Source organism: Sus scrofa, chromosome 14 (assembly GCF_054392235.1).
Source record: "Sus scrofa isolate SSC_HxYL_T2T_F1_AM1 chromosome 14, Sscrofa_HxYL_maternal_Yorkshire_Landrace_v2.0, whole genome shotgun sequence".
Classification (NCBI taxonomy): Eukaryota; Metazoa; Chordata; class Mammalia; order Artiodactyla; family Suidae; genus Sus; species Sus scrofa.
In genome coordinates, this window is record NC_139396.1 from 17,042,390 (window position 1) to 17,060,665 (window position 18,276).

The 18,276-nt window shown below is 48.4% G+C and overlaps 1 pseudogene; it reads left to right on the forward strand.

The window, feature by feature from the left end:
* Positions 1-3,578: 3,578 nt before the first annotated feature.
* LOC146396360 (F-box/WD repeat-containing protein 12-like) lies at positions 3,579-16,621 on the forward strand (annotated as a pseudogene).
* Positions 16,622-18,276: the final 1,655 nt, after the last annotated feature.

Consider the following 18,276-nt stretch of genomic DNA (forward strand, 5'->3'; position numbering starts at 1 on the left):
TCTGAATGACACCCAACGCCCCTCCTTCCTGAAGGCTTTCCTCTCAAGCTGGATGCCTGTCAAGATTCCTGCGCTGTGTGACAGCCCTCTCACTGCTGGCCCTGCAGTCAGCCCCTTCTCCACTTCCTCTAGCTGTCCTCTCACCTCATCACCATCCACCCCGCCTTATTCCCACCTCATTACCGACCTCCCACTTCATCACAGCTGTCACCATCCCATCGTCACCCTCCTCCTTCACCCCCATCCTCCCACCTCACCGCAGATCTCCTAACCACCCTCTCAGCTCAACTCCACCATCCTCCCACCTCATCTCCGTATTCCCACCTCTTCGATGTCCTCCCCACTTCATCACTGGCATCCTCCCACTTCACCACCACCCCCCCATCTCATCACCAACCTCCCATCTCATCACCATCCTCCCATCTCATCACCATCCTCCCCACCTCACCACCACCCTCACATCTCATCTCCGTCGTCCCCACCGCCCCCTCACTCCCTCAGCACCACCACCTGCTCCCCACTGGTTCTTCTGACGCCCTGGACGCCTCTGCCCCCCCCCCCAGGCCTCCTTCTTCTCCTCAGCAGTTCAACTCTCACCTACAAAGCCCATTAACAATTCCCTGCTCATAAAAGTACAGTCTGGGAAATAAAGCAAAGTCTACCTTTTCTTTTCCTTTGTGCTTGGCCGGGTTTCAGTTGCTTGCAGGGTGCAGTGCAGAGACACCACGCCTGCACTGCAGACCCCAGTTAGGGAAGCAGCTGCGCCAGCCGTTAAAAAACGGTTCCTGAGGAAACTAAGAGCAACACCGCGATTCAAGATGGCAGCAGAATGTGAACTAGGCTGTGCCTGGGATTGGGTGTGAGCCGTGTGCCCCCGCCTCCCGCGGCCTGCCGAGGCCCCGCCCCCCCCAGGAAACAGCCTGCCAAGTCCCCGCTTCCCCCGCTCGGCCTGCAGAAGCCGCGACCCCCAGTCACATAGCCTGCCGAGGCCCCGCCCACCTGGCACATGGCCTGCCGAGGCCCCGCCTCCCTGGCACGTGGCCTGGTGAGGCCCCACCTGTCAGCGCGCGACCAGCCGAAGCCCCGCCTCCCCGCGCGTGACCTGCCGAGGCCCCGGCCCCCATGAAACGGTCTGCCAAGGCCCCGCCTCCCCTGCTTGGCCAGCAGAAGCCTCGCCACCCAGTCGCATCGCCTACCGAGGCCCCGCCCCCCGCGCGCGGCCTGCCGAGGCCCCGCCCCCCTGACACAGGGCCTGCGGAGGCTTCTCCTCCCTGGCACGCGGCCTGCCGAGGCCCCGCCTTCCCGCGCAGGGCTTGCAGGAGCCGTGCCCACCTGGCGCTTGGCCTGCTGAGGCCCCGCCCCCCCAGTACTTGGCCTGCCTAGGCCCCGCCTCCCCGCGCGGCCCGCAGAATCTGCTCCCCCAAGTCACATAGCCTGCGGAGGCCCCGCACCCCCGGCGCAGGGCCTGCCATACCCTGCCTCCCCGCGCGCGGCCTGCAGAAGCCTTGCCCACCTGGCACGTGGCCTGCCGAGGCCCCCCCCTCTTCCGCGCGAGTCCCGCAGAAGCCGCGCCCCCCAGTCACACAGCCTGCCGAGGCCCCGCCCCCCCGTACAAGGACTGCCAAGGCCCCGCCTCCCTGGCACGCGGTCTACCGAGGGTCCCCCTGTCAGCGCGCGGCCTGCCGAAGCCCCGCCTCCCCGCGCGCTGCCTGCCGAGGCCCCGCCCCCCCCCACGTCATGGCCTGCCGAGGCCCTGCCTCCTCGCATGGCCTACCGAGGGGGTTCCCCCCCCCACCGCACAGGGCCTTTTTTTTTTTTTGGCTTTTTAGGGCCGCAACCACAGCATATAGAGGTTCCCAGGCTAGGGGTTGAATCGGAGCTGTAGCTACCAGCCTACACCACAGCCATGGCAGCATGGGATCTGAGCCACATCTGTGACCTACACCACAGCTCATGGCAATGCTGGATCCTTAACCCACTGATCAAACCTGCAAGCTCATGGTTCCTAGTTGTTTCCATTGCACCATGACGGGAAGTCCAGAAATTCAAATAATTAAAGTTAAAAATTGGAAAATATTTTAATCATTAAATTGTTAATGTTTTCTCTTTGTTCCTCCTTTGGAACGTGACATCTTTTCTTTTGTCCCAAGATATATGTATCAGATCTTCTGGCTACTGACTGACAACTAGGAGGTATATTTAGTTTTAGTCATTGATGATGGAAAACAACTGTTCACATGAAAGCTCTTCCAAACGTGGAGGGAGTCTTTGTGTGATGTTTTTATTTTTAGGCTAACTGTGCATTGATGTGCTTGAGAATTCTGGAATGCCAGTCTTGCTATATTTAGTTTTCAGTATCATATAGTGTTGTTCTGTCGGTTGCTTTTTATTCTTTTTGTCTTTTTAGGGCTGCACCTGCAGCATATGGAAGTTCCCAGGCTAGGGGTAGAATGAGAGCTGCAGCTGCCCCTCCACCACAGCCATAGCCACAGAAATGTGGGGTCCAAGCCTCATCTGCAACCTACACCACAGCTTACAGCAGTACTGGATCCTTAACCCACTGAGCGAGGCCAGGGATGAAACCCACATCCTCATGGTTCCTAGTCAGATTTGTTTCCACTGAGCCATGACAGGACCTCTATTCTTTCTGAATAATCTCTGTTCTCTGAGACATGAGCTGGTCACCAGTGCTGACCTCCTCCCAGTGATGGTCTTGCTGTTTAACCAGCAGGAATCAACTGTTGAATATTGATGTGAGGGGGAAGAAGGAAACTAGTGGAAGAACACTGGGATGTCATGATTGGACAAAGATCATGCTGGCACAATAGCACAAGATAGAAAAAGAACCGTAATTACCCCAGGTGGGAGAGAAAGTGCTGGGAAACACTGAAGTAGCAATTACAGTATTGATTCTTGGATGCCCTGTGCCATGGGCCTGCTGGCACCCGTGCTTTTTATTGTGCCATTCAAGCTTTCAGAATCCTGGGGGAGACCGTGGAATCAGTTGTTTCCATCTCTGCCAATGGCCATGACAGGGCACAGGCCTTGGCCAAGCCTGGCCCATGGTGGCGCTGCTGGGCACAGCCCTGGGAAAGAGGGTGTTCTGAGCAGGGCAGCTGCAGATGTGCAACAGAAACTGTTGACATCCACAAGCCCAAATTAGCTTCTTTGTAAAACTGGGTTCCCCAAAGACTGAACGAGATGCTCCACGTGGAAGTTCTCTGTGTGCAGCCCAAGCCCTGAGCATGACTCAGGTCCTAAGCATAGTTTGGGTCCCAATCAGGGGATGGTATTGGGTCCTGCCTGGGTCCCAATCAGGGGATGGTATTGGGACCTGCTTCCCTGTCCAGCCTTCCTCAGTTGAGCTGTAGGTAACCACTGAAGTGCTTCAGACAGACTGCACCAGCATCACACCCCACCCCACCCTCAGTGCTCCTGGTGATGGGGGGCCAGCCCCCAGGTGTCTCCCCACCCATGCTCAGACTCTGCTCTCCTCCGTGAGACAGGACACACCTTCTCCTCTGTGGTGGAGTATTACCTCTGTGTCTCTTGGCTCCTGTACTCTGCTTCCTGTAAGGATGAGGATCAGACCCTTTTTGGCTGTATGTCCCCAGTGCACAGTGGGTGATGGGTGAACGAATGAAAATAGCATTTAGGAAATAAATGGGCCCTCCCTAAGTTGTTCCATTCATTGTGTTGTTGCCCAGGGCATGGAGGTCTGGTCAAGCCCTTTAGAGCCCATGGCTCTGGTGAATTTGGTGACCTACCCGTGACTGCAGCTGGTTGTCACCATGGATGAGCAGGGCCTGATCAAAGTATGGAAAGCAGAGAACAGGTGTGAGCAGGCCTCCTTCTGCCTGCCTAGCTCCTCGTCTGCATTGGAGGCCTGTGACATTCCAGAGGGCCCCCTCCTGCTGAGGAGTGACCCCACTCTCAGGAGCCTCTGCTCTTTCCCAGGGTCTGTGGACACTTGCATCAGACCTGCCGTGTTGGGTGGCATCTCAAGCCAGGCCTTCCATGTGGCAGACCAAGTGATCACCCTGTTTTGTTCTGTCCCCCTAGCTTCTTGCCTGCCGCAAGAGGGCAGACTCCTCGTCCCCCTTCAGCTCTAGCATGCTGGCGGCCTGCTGCTTGCCCAGTTTCTGCAGCCTCTTGCTCTCTCACAGTGAGGTCCAGCCTTATGGGCTGCCTGTGCTTCTTTTTTTTTTTTTTTTTTTTTTTTTTTTTTTTTGCTTTTAGGGCCACATATGCAGCATTTGGAAGTTCCCAGGCTATGGGTAGAACAAGAGTTGCATCTCCTGGCCTACACAAAGCCACAGCAACACAGGATCCTAGCCACATCTGTGACCTACACCGCAGTTCACAGCAACGCTGGACTCTTTGTCCCATTAAGCAAGGCCAAGGATGAAAGCTGTGTCCTCATGGACACTAGTCAGGTTCGTTACCATTCAGCCATGGTGGGAACTCCTACCTGCACATTTTGTCTGCACACCCCAGCTTTTCTGTTTCCTGGTCTCCCTCAGAGTCTTTCCTCCTCTTGCAGTTCCTTCTCACTACTGCATGCTCCCCTTTTTCAAGTCTCAGTGAGGGCCCAACGTAACAGCTGTTCCTTTTTTTTCTTTCTTTCTTTTTAGGGCCACACCCACAGCATGTGGAGCTTCTCCAGGCTAGGGGTTGAATTGGAGCTACAGCTGCTGGCCTATGCCACAGCCACAGCAACTTTAGATCCTAGCTGTGTCTGGGACCTACACCACAGCTCATGGCAATGCCAGATCCTTAACCCACTGAGCAAGGCCAGAGGTCGAACCTGCAACCTCAAGGTTCCTAGTCAGATTCGTTTCCGCTGTGCCATGACAGGAACTCCAGTGTGAGGGCCCAACTTAAAGGAAAACTGAAGCATGTTGGACAGGATGCAGGCATTTGCCTGAGGTGATGAAGGCCTGTTGCGAGGACATTTGGTTGAGAGATGATTCTTAATCACTGGGAGGGAGCATTTGACTCCTGAGAAAGAGTGAAAGTGAGTGTGTGCTAGCAGATCAAGGAGTAGCCCTCACCTGGGGCAGCATAATCCTCTTAGAGGGAAGAGGTCTTTGAAAGTGTGGGCAAGCTGGCCTCCCAGACATCAGGATGGGCAGGCATCCAAGGACAGTTTCCTATGTGAACAGAACTAACTCTGTAAAGGACCTAAGCTCATAAACAAAAAAAGCAGGAGCTGATGACAGATTTTCTTTCTTTCTTTCTTTCTTTCTTTCTTTTTTTTTTTTTTTTTTTTTTTTTTTTTTGTCTTTTTGCCATTTCTTGGGCCGCTCCTGTGGTATATGCTAGGTTCCCAGGCTAGGGGTCTAATTGGAGCTGTAGCCGTCAGCCTATGCCAGAGCCACAGCAACTCGGGATCTGAGCCGCGTCTGTGACCTACACCACAGCTCACGGCAACACTGGATCGTTAACCCACTGAGCAAGGGCAGGGATCGAACCCGCAACCTCATGGTTCCTAGTCAGATTCATTAACCACTGCGCCATGACGGGAACTCCCCTGATGACAGATTTGTTATAAACAATTCTGTCGTTGTTTAAAGGAGACTTTGGAATAATAAGTGTAAATAAAAAGCAACTGGGGAATACATGGTCTAGATGAAGAGGAAGTGCTGTGGTTCTCCCCTGGGAATGGCAGACCACACGAATCACACTTACTTGTTGGTGAAGGACAGTTAGAAAAATTAGAATATACATCAAGTCAGAGAGCCAAAAAGAGTGAAGTTTCTAAGCCAAGATTCCAAGTGCTGAACCTGACACTGGGGCTGCTTTTGCCCTGGAGGTGTTCACTCCAAGGCTAAGAGGCAGAGCAGAGCTTTGACAGACAAATAGACAAGGGTTGGGGCCCTGTGAATCATCTTACTTTGGGAGGGTTGTCATGTCTGAAAGGGAACAGTCCCTGTGTTGGCTGCAGCTGCCCAGTTACCAGGAGGGAGTAAATGGAAATCCTTTCTGGAAGAAGATAACATCACCCCAGGCTTCTCTTTTCCACACACACTTAAAGGTAAATAGGCACATGAGATAAGAATGTGAACTAGAACCTATAGCATCAACAGCAATGTCAGTAGAGCCCCAGGGGCTTCAGATACTGCAGTTAATAGACACAGACAACAGCACACCTGTGGTGGTTCTGATGCTCAGCGAGATACATTTCAAGAGAATTTAAAGCCATGAGAAATGGTATAACAGATTTGGAAAAGAACCAAGTAGAAAGAAATTCTCAAACCAAATAACAAAGGTTAGGCCTCAGTGGATGATTTAGCAGCACAGGGGACAGTTGACTCACAAAAAGCCTGGGGAGGGTCAGGGGAGCTCGTGGGCCACCAGGTGTGTTCTGTGTCTAAACTTGGGTGGTGACATAAATATTTACTTTGTGATCACTTACTGAGCTCTTGTGTTTAAGTTCTGTGTGGTTTTCCATGTGCATTCTCTGTATCACTTAAGGAGTTAAGAATTTAACAATTAAAGAACTGGAAGATAAAAGTATCAGGAGTGGTTAGTTGAAAGAGAGGCTGAGAGACAGAGACCAGTGCTTCTGAGACTTGAATGGGGTGTGAATCACCTGTGGATCTTGTTTGAGTGAAGGTTCTGATCCACTGGGTCCCTGGGGACATCCGAGATTCTGAGTTTTTTAGAAGCTTCTTCAGAATATTGATGCTATCAGGTTACAGACCTCACTTTCAGTGACAAGGCCATCAAGGATCCATGCAAAATTTTAGTATTTATTTATTTGATGTCTTAGGAGCAGGTGAGGCAGGGGGACATAAACATTTGAAGAGATGATGGTAGATGTTTTTCCGAAATGACCAAAGATGTTAATCCATGGAATCAAGAAGGCCCTGCAAACCCCCAGCAGGGGAAATAAAAATAAATCTGCAGCTAGACCTATCAGAGTGACCTGTGACAATGGAAACCTAAGAAAACTCTACCTAACCGTAGCCAGAGGAAATAAAACTACCTTCAGTGTAATACTAATGAGACTTCTTCAGGCAGAGGGAAAAGGATCACAGATAAAATTTCAGAGAAGCAGGAAGGATTGATGAGCAACGGCCATGATGAAGGAAACATGAGGAAATCTAAATTAATATCCACTGTATAAAATAGCAACAACAATGCCTTGTGGACTGTTAACTATATGCAGAAGTAAACTACGTGACTTTAGCATTTAGGTTTGGAGAAGGTTATGAGGAACTGAAAAGTCCAAGTTCCTTGAATTATCCGAGAAGATTAAATGAACAATTAGCAGTATCCTTTATAAGGCAGGCTACACACAGTAATCTCTCGTCTAACTCCCAGAAGACCAGTATATAGCATATAGCTTCTGAATCCTGAGAGGAAGATGAATGTGTCTTGTGGTGGGGCAGGATCCACCCAGACCCGAAATTTGCCTTGGTTATCAAGCCTGATGATGCCACACATGACCACGGGGTGTGAAAGGTTAATCTGTTCTTTAGAGAGCAGGGTGGGCTTCCAGGAGGCAGCTCTGGGAATGGCTGAGGGAGCAGGGAGGAGTTCCAGGTTCTGGTTTTCCCAGAGGTTTGGGGAGTGGGGCTTGAGGGAGGGTTCTCACTCCTGGGCCAGGATTTCCTGGTTTGAATTCTCTGCAGGTTCCCCTTATCAGCTTGCCCCTGGGGAAGAGAGAGGGATGGGCCTTAAAAGCTATCACTGTCAAATATTGAAAGTGGACTCCAACCCTTTATTATGACTCACTTCTGATGTTTGATGACTGAAAGCCTCATGTTTCATTTCCCTGAACCTGAACTTGTGTTGGTAAGCCACATGGTGCTCTGTGAGGCCTGGCATCTAAGGCTAGCAGATGGGGGCAGGTTCCCTTCAGTGACTTGCTCAAGAGCTCAGGGTTGTGTGTTTTTAAAGTGAAATGAGTTCCCATCATGGCACAGTGGAAAGGAATCTGACTAAGAACCATGGGGTTGTGGGTTTGATCCCTGGACCCACTGAGTGGGTTAATGACCTGGCATTGCCATGAGCTGTGGTGTAGTTTGCAGATGTGGCTCGGATCCCATGTTGCTGTGGCTATGGTGTCGACTGGCAGCTGTAGGTCTGATTAGACCCCTAGCCTGGGAACCTCCACATGCTGTGCGTGTAGCCCTAAAAAACAACATAGATAAATAAGAAACAGTAAAGTGAAGTGAGTGTCTTAATCCCTGTCAGTCAAGAGTTTAGGGTGCCTGGAATGTGCAGAGACAGATGTTACTGTTGTTTCTGTTTGGGGTGTCTGGGAGGCAAGAGGTCCTGAGGTCTTCATCCCAGAGGGAAAACCTTGGGTGAGTTTTGTTTCTGCACTTGCTGGCCGCATGGCCATACCACTGGCAATGGCCCAGGAGTGTGGACATGCACCTCCAGGGCTAGGAGTTGGCGGAGATGGAAGGCAAAGAGGACAACCTGAAGGTAAGCCATTTGTGTGGAGTGCTGGTTGTGTCCTTTGTGTGGGATCTGGGCTGTGCAGTGCTCTAGAAGTGCCAACGGCATAGGATGCTGGCAGTGCTGTACAGTGTGAGAATGCTCTTTCTCCATGTACTCTTAGGGTGGCCTTCTCTAGTGTCATTGCCTGTGGCAAGGGTCTGAGGATGGCAGGAAGCTACTTCCTCCTGGGAGAGTGTGCCCCAGATGGCCAGGCTTGCCTGCATCCTGAAGAGGTCATTTCTGTCATAGCAGAGAGGCTTCTGTGGCTGTGCTGAGCCTGAGCCAGAGCCTCAGAATGTGGCCTTATTTGGAAATGGTACCTTTTCTTTGTACTTAATGATCTCAAGAGGAAATCATCTTGGATTTTGTTTGGGCCCTTAATCTAATGGGTGTTATCTTTGTAAGAAGAGGAGAGGGCACAGAGATACACACACAGAGAGAGAAGCCAGGCGCAGACAGAAACAACCCTGGATCTGCTGTTATAAGCCGAGGATAGCCCTAGAGCCTTTAGAGGAAGCATGGCCCTGCTGGCTATTGATTTGAGGCTTCTGGCTTCTAGAACTGTGAGAGAATAAACTTTTGCTGACTTTTTTGGTTTGTTTTGCTTTATTTTTAGGGCCACACTGGCAGCATGTGGAAGTTTCCAGGCTAGGGGTCAAATCAGAGCTGTAGCTGCCAGCCTACACCACAACCACAGCAACCCGGGATCCAAGCTGCATCTGCTATCTACACCACAGCTCACGGCAACACCAGATCCTTAACCTGCTGAGGCCAGAGATCGAACCTATGTGCTCATGGTTACTCGTTGGGTTCATTCCTGCTGTGCCACAATGGGAACTCCTAAATTTTTGCTTTTTTAAGCCACTGATTTTATTACTGCAGCCCTAGGAAACTAATATAAGACTCATCTAAAACAGAACACTTAGGAAGGGTGGAATTGAAAGGATGGGAAAATGAACTATTGCATTTGGGGTGGATAAGCAGTGAGATCCTGGTGTATAGCACAGTGAACTGCATCTAGACACTCACTTGTGATGGAACCTGATGGAGGACAATGTGAAAAAAAAGAATTTGTGTGTGTGAGTGTGTGTGTGTGTATGACCGAGTCACTTTACAGCATAAATCAACAGAACAATGTAAATCAACTATAACAGAAAAATAAAACCTAAAGCAAAATAAATAAATAAATAAATAAATAAATAAATAAATAGAAGGATGGGAAAATGGTGTGCCCTGGGGATGAGAACCAGAAGCAAGCTGACCCAGCTAGTAATACTAGATGGGAGGGCTGGAAGGTCCTAGTCTTTCCTGGATATTAGGGGTCATCTCCGGATAATAATTAAGTCAACCTCCCAGGAAGATACAGCCATGCTACTTTAGGATGCACCTCAGTATATGGCCTAAAAATATATTGAGTAAACGTGTGGAATTTCAGGAGAAGTGGTCAAAGCTTATAGCATCATGAGAAATTTCTGTTACCCAGCTAAAGAGAGATGACCTGGGTGGGCTCTAATTCCATGAGTGCTTTAAGGGCACAGGGTTTATTCTGGCTGGTAGCAGAAGACGAAGTCGGAGACTCAAAGGTCTGGGAGCCTTGTGTGAACCAGATGCTGGCCACCATGCTGTGGGTGGGCCTGGGAGCAAGAACTGGCCCTGGCCCCAGCTGGCCAGGCAACCTCAGTTCTGCACCCACAGTGTCCTGAACTGCTAACAACCTGAAAAGGCCTCCAAATGCGTACCCAGCACCTTGACTCCTTGGCTCAGCTTTGTGAGTTTTCCCCTGTCCCAGGCATTATTTCGAAGTTGTTCTCTGTGTAGGTCAGTGGCTTATTTCAAGTTAAATTTTGTTTGTGAGCAAGGTCAGTGTCAAGTTTCTTTCTTTCTGGTTTTTTTTTTTTTTTTTTTTTTTTTTTTTTTTTTTTTTTTTTTTTTTTTTTAGTGCTGTACCCTTGCATATGGACATTCCCAGGCTAGGGATAGAAGCAGAGCTGCAGCTGCCAGCCTATGCCTCAACCACAGCAACACCAGATCCATGCTGCATCTGCAACCTACGCCTTAGCGCCCAGCAGTGCCAGATCCTTAATCCACTGAGCAGGGCCAGGGTTTGAATCCACATCCTCATGCATACTAGTCGGGTTCATGACCACTGAGCCACAATGGGAACTCGAGGGTTCATTTTTATTTACAAATGGATATCCAGAATTTGTGGGAAAGACCATCCTTTCCTCATCGAATTACATCATCACCTTTGTTTGTGAAAATATCAGCTGTCTGTGTCTCATGTATTATATGTTGAATGTGTGGGTCACTTTCCACTTATCTGTATGTCTGGCCTTATGACGGTCGCACAGGGTCTTGTTTCCTGCAGAGTATAGTTAAATTGTGACCTCCAGCATTTTTTTTGAAAATATATCCATGTCCCTAAAATTTTTCAAGACAGCTTCTCAATTTCTACAAAACTGCTTCCTGGGATTTTGGTTACTTTGAATCTATTGATTGATTTCAGGACAACCAATATCTTAAGAAGCAGTGAACATGGCATAAATATCCACATTTATGTAGGCTTTTCATCATCTGGTGCTGGATACTTTTTTGTGGGGTAATTTTCTTTGTCTTCTATAGAAATTGGTTTGCTCAAGCTTTTCTGTCTCCTAAGATCATTTTGATATGTTGCATTTTCCTAGGAAACTACCCAGTGTATCTAGGTTTTCAATTTTTTATGCACACAATTCTGTAGAATATTCTCTTGATAATTTTTCTTTAAATTCCCTCTGCTTAAAAAATTTTCCCCCGTGTTATTTCTTTTTATGTATATGAACTTTCTCCCATTTTTTTGTGATTATACTAATGTCTTGTCTGTTTAATATTGCTATTGATTACTAGTTTTATATCATTGTGACCAGAGGATATTGTTTTTATTACTTTGCCATACATAAATTTAAAAAAAAAATTATTTCTTTTTATGGCTGCATGCCCAGCATATGTAAGCTCCTGGACCAAGGGTTGAATATAAGCTGCAGCTGTGGCAATGCCTGATCCTTTAACCCACTGTGCAGGAATAAAACCTGCACCTCTGCAGTAACCAGTCACATTCTTTCTTTTTTTTCTCTTTAGGGCTCCACCTATGGCATACGGAAGTTCCCAGGCTAGGGGTTGAATCAGAGCTCTAGCTGCCCGCATGCACCACAGCCACAGTAAGAGCAGATCTGAGCCACATTTGCGACCTGTATCACAGCTCATGGCAATGCCAGATCCTTAACCCACTGAGCGAGGCCAGGGATCAATCCCATGTCCTCATGGATACTAATTGGTTTCATTACTGCTGAGCCACAAGGGGAACTCCCATATTCTTCATCTATTGTGCCACAGCTTTATTCAGTTTTTCTAACTGTGTGTGCTTGTAAGGACTGTGCTCTCCATTATTAGGGTACAAAGGTCCAAAGGTAGTCATTCTTTTTGTTTTTTTTTTTTTGCCTTATTAAGATTGTACTTGCAGCATATGGAAGTTCCTAGGCTATGGGTCAAATCAGAGCTGCAGCTTCCAGCCTACACCACAGCTTGTGGCAATGCCAGATCTAAGCTGCATCTGTAAACTACACCACAGCTTGTGGCAATGCCAGATCCTTAACCCACTGAGCAAGGCCAGGGATCAAACCTGCAATGAATACTAGTTGGGTTCTTAACCCGCTGAGCCACAACAGAAACGCCTAGTCATTCTTAATTATGTTGTTTATGTCTTATATTTATTTACTTTTTATCTACTTGGCTTGTCTTAGGCTGAGAATTATATTATTCTTTATATATATATATATATATATATATATATATACACATACATACTTTTCTGGCTTTTTAGGGCCACACCCATGCCATATGGAGATTCCCAGGCTAGGGGCCTAATCAGAGCTGTAGCTGCTGGCATACACCACAGCCATAGCAATGTGGGATCCAAGCCACGACTGCAACCTACATCACAGCTCACGGCAACACTGGATCCTTCACCTACTGGGCAAGGCCAGAGTTCAAACCTGTGTCCTCATGGATGCTAGTCAGATTCGTCAACCACTGAGCCATGATGGGAACTCCACCATATTATTATTATTATTTTAATAATATATTTAAACACATAATTTATTAATTATCAGTGAATTTCATTCCACTCTTTCTTGTATCTGCTCTGTAAATGTGATTGGGGTGTTTGATTCCTAGGTATTTCTAAGTATTATTACTTCATTGTGAATTACAGCTTTTAGCATGGTAAAGGGTCTTCACTTTTGTTTCATTTCCTACTTGGGGCCTGAATCCTGTATCTCTTCTGCTAATCAGGATCACTACTCCTGTTTTCTAAGGCTTGGCGTGTGCCTGGCACCTTTACTCTCATATTCCATCACCTTTCCGTTTTGCCCTTTTTTTTTCCTTCCATGCCATATGGAAGTTCCCAGGCCAGGGGTCGAATTGGAGCTGCAGCTGCCGGCATATGCCACAGCCATAGCAACTCGGGCCCCGAGCCGCATCTGTGAACTACACCACAGGCTTAGTGCACCACTGGATCCTTAACCCACTGAGCAAGGCCAGGGATGGAACCCACCTCCTCATGGATACTAGTCGGGTTCTTAACCTGCTGAGCCACAATGGGAACTCCCACCTTTCTGCTTTGATCCACTCTCTTGAATATAGATGTGTTTGTAGGTATCGTCATAGCTCAACTTTCCCAGGAGTTTATATACCCTTTCAGTACATGATTCAGGTTTTCTTTTACCTCCAGAAAGGTTCATTGTACATGGACTGTAAATGCCAGGCTGTTAATTATTTAACTTCTCCTCTCTAGGAGCTTCATTTATGCGTTTATTTGATCTTCCTCGCTTATCTTCTTGGACACTTTCTCTCTGATTCACTTTAGCTCTTTATTCAGTTTTTGTCCCCTGGCTTGCAGGCCACCTGTGCCGAGGGGGCACTCTACATGCTGACGGTGCCCCAGCTGCAGCTGCTCTCCAGGGTGAGCATGTTTCCCAACAGCCCCGCCAGTCTCCTTTGCTGTCCTGACTGGCCGTGGGTGTTTGCATCAACCCCACATTCAGACTTGGGCCCAAAGGTCAGTAGTGGGGCTGTGTTCCTTGCCCACGGGACTTGGCTTTGTGCACGCAAGGTGGCAGGTCCTGTGCCCTAGGCTTGTGGGGTGCATCTGGGGGGCAGCTTCTTGTGTAACACCAAGCCCCTTAGCCCATGGGGATGATGACGATGAGTGACGGTGGTGGCTGAGAGCAGTGGTGGCCTTCACGGGCCACCAGCTGACTTAACACAATGCTGGCTTCTCCCTGGAGCCTCTGCTGTTTCCATGCTGCCCTGTTGCCCACAGGTTGAAAGGGGTCAGCTCCCTGGCTAGAGAGGGCAGAGTTCAATATTGAAGGGGTTTGGGGCCTTAGAGACTTCTTGGTGGAAAGGCTCATGAGGTATTTGGTGGCCTGAGAACTGTCTTCAGCAAGAGTGAGGAAGAGAGGGTCCAGGCCGGGCATGGAGGAGATGCTGACAGTGCAGGGACAGCATCCATTACCTGGAGGCCTGCACGTAGCTGGCCCATGTGAGGGGCTGCATCTGCCAGCGATTCATGGGCTCAGAGATGTTCGTTCTGAGTGCCAGGGGTTGTATTTGAAAATTAGACTAGGGTGAAAAGCAGGCAGCTGGAGAAGATCTCTAAGATGTGCTTGGGCTGGTGGCCAAGGAAGGACAGCAAGAGAGAGCAGTGGCAGAGCAGGACAGACTGGCGGTGCTGGAGCCTGTAGCCAGGGGAGGCTGGTGGTTGAAGAGGGCAGCCAGCAGAGAGAGGCCACAGGATCCATGGGCAGCACCGAGAAGCGGGTGTTTGGAAGCAGCCTGCAAGGAGATAGGAGAGGAATTACCGAGGAAGACATTGGAGGCAAAAGCAAGATGGTGACATGCAGCTGCTCAAAAACAGAAAATCCGTTTATTTGATTCACCCATCACATCACCCTCCCTGGGACCAGTGTGCCACCATGTTCCCAGCAGGGCCACACTAGAGCTGGATTAACCTCACTTTGTGGTTGGTGTGGTCACGAAAGGAGGGTCCACAGGTGGCACAGGCCACTCCTGTAAGACCCAAGTAAGGTCATGGTGGTTGGGTCTGTGGGAGCGGTTTTCATAGTGCTCCCAGGTTGGAGAAGTCCCCTCCCTCACCGGTGAGGAGACGTGAGACAGTGTTGACATGTGGCAGTCTCTCCCAAGGTGTTCCACACTCACTCTTTGCTGTGTCCATCAGAGGATGAGCCTTCTGCCTCCCATCTGGCAGATGTCCAGGGCCTGTTGGGCCCCTGACAAGGCAGCCCGGCTAATGGTGATGCACAGAAATGACAATGGCATGCAGTTGGTTGTCACGACCTATGAGCTAGGGGCCAAGAAGTCCAGGGATCAAGTGGACTGTGGGTAAGGATCCCCGTATTAGGGCTGTCACCTCCATGCCTTATGATGCTTCAAGCACAGATTGCTCATGTTTCCTTTGGGGCACTTTTCTTTCCTCTCAGTGAATCATAGTGAGCCAACAAAGGTTTTCTTTTTTTTTTTTCTTTTTGCTATTTCTTTGGGCCTCTCCCACGGCATATGGAGGTTCCCAGGCTAGGGGTCCAATCGGAGCTGTAGCCACTGGCCTACGCCAGAGCCACAGCAACGTGGGATCTGAGCCACGTCTGCAACCTACACCACAGCTCACAGCAACGCCGGATCGTTAACCCACTGAGCAAGGGCAGGGACCGAACCCGCAACCTCATGGTTCCTAGTCGGATTCGTTAACCACTGCGCCACGACGGGAACTCCAACAAAGGTTTTCTTGTTGGGATTTATGTAACGGCTGAGCAGTTGGGCGTGTGCTGTGTAGTGGACCCTGTGCCTGGCCCTGGGCCTCAGACGTCACCTACGGTCCACTCTCTCCCCTCTCCTGACTGGTCTCCCTGCTGCATTCATCCCTCTCTTTCACAACTAGGTCAGAGTCACTGTTCTCAGCACTGAGTGCACACAAAGGTGAATAAAAGCCACAACTCTCTCTTCCCTAATGAACTCCTCATCCAGTAGGAAAATAAGACCCACATCCATCTCCTTTTTTGTCTCCTCTATTTCCCAAACCCTGCATCCCTCTGATAGGCTTTCCCTGTGGTCCTTAGCATTTTTTCTTTTGTATTATGTTCATTTGTTTTCCTGTCATCATTTGACCATAAATTTTACTCTGAGCTTCCTGGCAGCCAAGGAAAAAAGGGATACAGGATGTGTAATGTAATCCTTTGTCTGATGTGAGAAAACACATGAATTCTTCAGAAGAGGTAATTTTATTTTCCTGGTGCTAAATTCCATAAGGAAATGATCAAATAAAAAAAAAATTTTTAACAAGTAACACTATACAGTATAAAAGTATCTTCACCAAGTTTTTGGCAGATGTCATAAAAGTCGTAGTTCTCATGTGGCCATTTCTTACATCATCCTGTCTTAGATGGGGAAGGGGAGAAGGCAAGGTAGAAGCCTCATCCTTGGGTCATTTCCACTGTCATGTCATCTTGGGCCTTCCCAGCCCCTGTACGGCATCGCAGTCAGTATCTCAGAGCCGGTGCCTGGGGGACTTAGGGGAACAAATGCATGGGTCAGGACTGAACACAGCTGTGACCACAAAGCCATTGCTTTTTCCACCATCTTAGGTGGGGCATGTCTGTTCTAGACCCGCAGCTGCTACTAAGAAATGACAGTCTGTGTGTCTTTATTTCAAAAAGGAGAACAGATCACAAGTTTCCTCCTGCCAGAGACCATGATGCCTCCTCACATCATGAAGGGCCACGGCAATCAGGTGATCCTGCTGGTGTCCGGGTCAGAGCTGGTGCTCTTCACCATCCACGGCCTGCAGCTGGTGACCTTTCAGGACCACCAGAGGCCCATCACGTCCATGGGGGTGGTGAGCGTGGCGCCCGCCCACCTGCCTGTGTCGAGGCTCTGAGCTTTGGAGCCCACGTCCCTGCCTCACTTGGTTTTTCATTTCAAGGACCAGAGTCGAGTCATCACCTGTTCCTTTGACCTCTCCTTGAGAGCGTATGTGTGGAACAAGGAAAAGAACTTTCCCATCCTCAAGAGCTGCTGTCATTGACTTGGTGGGTCCCACAGATGGGCCAGGTAAATGCTCTGATTTTTAAACTGTTACCTGAAAAAATGGCCTGCTGGCCTCCCAGCAGGACACTTTAAAGGATATCATTGGAAAGGATGTAAATGGGACTTGGGGTTTTAGCCCAGCCTGCCCCTCACTATCTGGGGACCTGAGGCAAATCACTGCTCAGATTCTCTTTCCTCTGTTTAAAAAGAGAGATCCCATGCTCTGTGTTATCACCTTGACTGTACAAAAACACCACCTGCAGTTAGCATCACCCACATTTCTCAAATGAAGCAGAGGCTGTTTTGCCCAAAGTCCCACAGGGATGCACAGTGAAACCCGGGGTGGGCCTCCATGAGCCCTACCGCCCAGCTGTTACCTCTCTCCATAACCCACCCAATCCCAGAGCCATTTACCAAACCCAGGTGGCAGTGGGACTCAGTGGGGATGAGATTGTAAAAGTTAGAATGCAGTTTTGTGTTGAGGTTTAAAATTAGAAATTTGTGATGACTTATGTTTTTTTCTTATCAGAATAAGTCCTGCAAAGTAAGGAAAGGGCTTCCAGATTTTATACTCCACCTGGGTGACCTGTGGTGAGATCACTGACCTCATAGCCATGAGTTGTCACAAGGTATGTATGGGACAAGTTCAACCTCCTGTGACAAACATCTCACAGTATTAAATGAAAAAAATACAATGACTCAAAGTAAATTTTTTGGTCTTTTTGCCATTTCTAGGGCCACACCTGTGGCATATGGAGGTTCCCAGGCTAGGGGTCTAATTGGAGCTGTAGCCGCTGGCCTACACCAGAGCCATAGCAACGTGGGATCTGAGCCGCACCTGCAACCTACACCACAGCTCACAGCAACGCCGGATCCTTAACCCACTGAGAGAGGCCAGGGATCGAACCTGCAACCTCATGGTTCCTAGTCAGATTCATTTCTGTTGCACCAGAATGGGAAATCCCTAAACATATCATTTTAAATCTCTTTAATTCAATAAGAAAAAGTCATACAAAGAATAGAAAATAGGTGGTGCTTCATAATACCAGAAATAAAAATGGCCAAAATGAAAATTTACTTAAAATCATTAATATTCAAGAAATTGTATTTTACCTCTCTATACACTCAGTTTGGCGAACATTGAAAACCTTTAGAGTTATGAGTGTTGGTGAGGCATATTGCAACAAGAACTCATTCAGCACTGGAGGTAATGCATATTAATCTGGCATTTGGAAAACAATTAGTTATAAAATGGTAATATTGGATATATTTGTATCACCACTCCTAGGAACCTTTGAGAAGCTCTTGTACGTGAGAATCATGACAGTATGAACAAGATTATTCATAGAAGCATGCATAGTAGTCCCGAATTGGAAACAACTCAAGTATTCTTAAGTAGTAAAATGGATAAATATGCTGCAGTGGAGTTAAGCAGTAGTGTGTATATACACCTACATATATAGAGTGGAAAATTACTCGGCCATAAAGAAAGAATGCAATCTCTTGTGATTTGGATGTGACATCATGGATGGACCTAGAGGATATTATGCTAAATGAAATAAGTCAGAGAAAGAAAAATGATGTATGATTTTGCTTATATGTGGAATCTAAAAAACAAAGCAAATGAAAATATGAACAACATAAAAACACTCCTAAATAAGGTGGTGGATTGAGTGAAACAGG